The sequence below is a fragment of the Silurus aristotelis genome (genome assembly GCF_946808225.1).
Source record: "Silurus aristotelis genome assembly, chromosome: 11".
NCBI classification, from domain to species: domain Eukaryota; kingdom Metazoa; phylum Chordata; class Actinopteri; order Siluriformes; family Siluridae; genus Silurus; species Silurus aristotelis.
This window is the reverse complement of record NC_139584.1, coordinates 663265-667260: the sequence shown is the minus strand read 5'-3', so window position 1 is coordinate 667260 and position 3996 is coordinate 663265. Positions and strand designations below refer to the sequence as shown.

At 38.7% G+C, this 3996-nt stretch overlaps 1 protein-coding gene across 2 annotated transcripts in view; it reads left to right on the top strand.

The window, feature by feature from the left end:
- The window catches only part of kcnn1b (potassium intermediate/small conductance calcium-activated channel, subfamily N, member 1b), a 66434-nt gene continuing 62438 nt past the window's right edge, over nt 1-3996 (top strand). The window contains exon 1 of one of the 2 annotated variants that reach the window (XM_083554885.1): nt 1-128. The gene's annotated coding sequence lies outside the window, so the exon portion shown is untranslated. Of the gene's footprint in view, nt 129-3615; nt 3716-3996 lie in introns of those variants that run through there. The other variant, XM_083554886.1, reaches the window with a different exon arrangement.

Below are 3996 nucleotides of genomic sequence, written 5' to 3'. Positions count from 1 at the left end.
GTGTGTGTGTGTGTGTGTGTGTGTGTGTTTGTGTGTGTGTGTGCTGGAGTTACAATAATGTTCCAGTGTACTGAAAACGTTGAAGACGGAGCTAAAGTTTGTTGGAGCTTTCAGTCTGAGTGTCGAAGGTAAGACCACTATGTGTTTTTGTGTATTTGTGTGTTTGTTTCTGTGTGTGTGTGTGTGTGTGTGTGTTTGTGTTTGTGTGTATATGTGTGTTATCAGGATTTTAGTGAGTGCGATGTTTGTTAATGTCACTGGGAGAATAAACGACAGACTAAAAAAGCTCGAATGGATCAGCTGGATGTTGAGATTTCGCTTCTTTACTTTACTACACACACACACACACACACACACACACACACACACACACATATATCAGACATCTTCTAGAATCTGATCAGATGTTTATATCTGCTAGACCTTTACACTGCGCAGTAGGTGGAAAGACCCTGAATGCACTCAGACGGGGGGGATTTCTGGATTGGATGAGGTTTTCTCGTGCAGGATCATTATTTCACTTCTTACTCGGAATAAAGACGATTTCATGCTTGAAATGAGAAAAAATCTTATATTTGGTTTATTAGAATCAGATAATAATAAATATGGAATAAATGTGACCATATTCCAGGTGTTTCCAGATGTTAAGTTGTGGTGTGTGGTTAGGAGGTGAGTTCTGATGATGGATGTTTGTGGTGTTTGTTGCGGACGTTAGACATCAGCAGTGTGAAACACATCTAAGTCAAATCAGATTTTTAAAACAGATTAGACGCAGATTCAGAAGCTTTTTCCGATTTTAGAATTCCAGAAGGTCAAAAGTTTCCATACATCGAGATTTTGTCGTCTCTTTTTACAGTTTTTCTTAGTGGTTTTGCAGCGTTTCTCAGATCAGAAGTGAAATTTCTCGAAACCACTTGTTCCTCGACATCATTTAATCACGTGTTTATCATAAAAACATTTCTTGTTGCTTTTATCAAATTGCGAACGCTTTAGTACATTAATTTTTATAGATTGTGTTCAAATGTCTGCTGTTTCCTACAGGATCAGTTGTTTATGTTCATGTTGATCAAAATATATTCTCCTGGTTTCACCTGAATAGTTTTAAACCCCCAAAACATCTCAGCATCACTTCATTACATAAGTTATTGTCAAAATGTTTAAACCAGAAATTTTACATTTCTATTAAACTTATTATTTGTAAATGTGTTGAATTGATGAATTGTGCAGATGAATCTTGAACGTCATTAATGAAGGCGAGTGAACGACGTCAGATCAACCAATAATCAACCAGTTCTCCAAAACAGGTCAAAGGTGAATCTCGTGATCCTTCACTTGGAGAGTGAATTCAGACGGAGAAAAACACAGGATTATAATTTCTGAAATTGGATCAACAACTAAGAAAGGAACAAACATCAGTACAGTAAAAATGTGAAACCTGTTCAGTCTCTTTCAATTAATATAAATCAAATATGCAATAAAATAAATAAATTTGTGCTGCTGAGACTCAGAGACCAAACAGAAGTTTGTGCATTTTCAGTCGCTGTGATCCAAAGAGTTTATATCAAGAAAAACTGAAACTGTGCATCATACTGAGAACATGAATTATCATTTTGACGATTTTGTTTGTAAACAATAAAAAAGAGACTTTTCATTCAGATGGGAATGAGACGTTTATTCACACAAATACCTTTGAGAGATGAACTGAGGATTTTGAGAAAAGTTCAGGCTTCTGCAAGAAATCTATTGTGTTGTGTTGTTGTGTTGTTTGTACACATTGATTTGAGAAATTCACTTCCTGGTTTGCAAATATTAAGGATGATTCGAGAAATGCTTCAAAACAACTGAGAAAAACTGTAAACACTTAAAAAATTACCAGAAATTAATGTAATGCTGTTTAGAAGCTTCTGATTGGTCGATTATTTGAATTAGAATCAAATCAGGAGCAGGTTGTAGTTGTGACTGAGCCTTCAAGCCATTTTTAGTACCTTTTGAAACCATGAGAACATCCAAGAAAGTCCACCAAGAACTCAGAAAATATATCTAGAACATCTGTACAAGCAAGTGTGAAGAAAAATATCAAACTCAGGAGCATGCAGACTCCACATCACTCAGTATGGAGGAACACAGGAACCTCAGAGATTACTGAACTTTCAGGACAACAGCTTAGGAACTTGTAAAGGAGCTGGAGAAATCTGGGGCCAGAGTGTGAACATGAAACATTAAGAGAATCCTCTATTACCACAGCCTGAAAGAACTACTCTGAGAGACTCAGCAGGATCTTGGAGAAGCCTGTGTATGGAGATACAAAAGATGGAGGATTTTAATGAAACATCTACACTCTGAAGCACAGTGGTGGCAACATCATGTTTTGAAGGTGCTTTTGCTGAAAAAGGGAACTGGATGTCTTGATTACCACCAGGTCTTCCAGCAGAACAGTGTCTCTAATCAAACCTCCAAAGATGAAAGGAAGTGACTTTATAACAACAAAGTGAATGTATTTGAGAGAACATCATGAAGCCCTGAGCTGAAGCCCACAAACAAACGATGAGGAACACAAACTCGACTGAGAAACAGTAGTTCTTTCATAATATAAATTAGGAGAATCTCATGGAACGAGTGGAAGCTGAAAGAAGCTTCAGGTTCCATTAGAGGAAACCCTCTCAGAGAGATTCTTCTAGAAACTTCTATCTTCAGCTGAATAGCCTCCTGAAATCAGCCTTAAATTTCCTCCAAACTGAGTGAACATGACCTTCACTTTAAACAATAATAATAACAACAACAACAACAATAATAATAATAATAATAATAATGACACTTCTTAGAAAAAGTCTAAATAAATAAATAATCTTTATAAATAATATTTTATAACAATATAAAAATAATTAATAATTAAATAACTCATTTTTTAATGATCTGGACACCAAAGTTGTGTGTCTGATTTTCCTCCTTGTTCTTGGCTCTTGTGTGATATTAACTCCCAACACCCCCCCCCCCCCCCGACCCCCCAAACACACAAACACACACACACAAACACTCACACACACACACACACACACACACACACACACACACACACACACCCTCCCTCTCTTTCTCTCTCTCTCTCGCTTGTGTGTGTGTGTGTGTGTGTGTGTGTGTGTGTGTGTGTGTGTGTGTGTGTGTGTGTGTGTGTGTGTGTGTGTGTGTGTGTGTGTATGTGTGTGTGTGTATCTTTGTCGCTTGGTCCATTTGCATGTCAGCTCTTAACAAGCCTGGCTGCTCTTTCTTCACTCTGCATCCTAATTACACGTCTCAAAGAGACTCCGGACGGCCTCTACTTCTGACGACGGCTTCAGGAAATGTGTGTGTGAGAGAGAGAGAGAGAGAGAGAGAGAGAGAGAGAGAGAGAGAGAGAGAGAGAGAGAGAGAGTGTGTGTGTGTGTGTGTGTGTGTGTGTGTGTGTGTGTGTGTGTGTGTGTGTAAGAGAGAAAGAGAGAAAGAAAGAGAGAAAGAGTTTTTTTTGTGTGTGTGAGAGAGAGAGAGTTTGTGTGTGTGAGAGAGAGTGTGTGTTTGTCTGTGTGAGAGAGAGTGTGTGTTTGTGTGTAAGAGTGTGTGAGGGTGTGTGTGAGAGAGAGAGTGTGTGTTTGTGTGTTTGAGAGTGTGTCTGTGCTGGATGTTGATACTGAAGACGTTGAAGACGGAGCTGAAGTTTGTAGAAAGTGTGAGAGTGTCGGAGGTAAGACCAGTGTGTGTGTGTGTGTGTGTGTGTGTGTGTGTGTGTGTGTGTGTGTGTGTGTGTGTGTGTGTGTGTTAATGTCACTGGGAGAATAGACGACAGACTAAAAGAGCTCAGGTGGATCAGCAGGATGCTGAAATTTATTTAAGGCATCTTCTAGAATGTGCTGAGATCTGCTGGAATCTGCTGGACCTCACCACTGATCCTGAACACACTCTGAACATCTCCGGATTCTGAACCGTGGATTTGAGATTATTTATGATATTTCTGGATATTTTCCT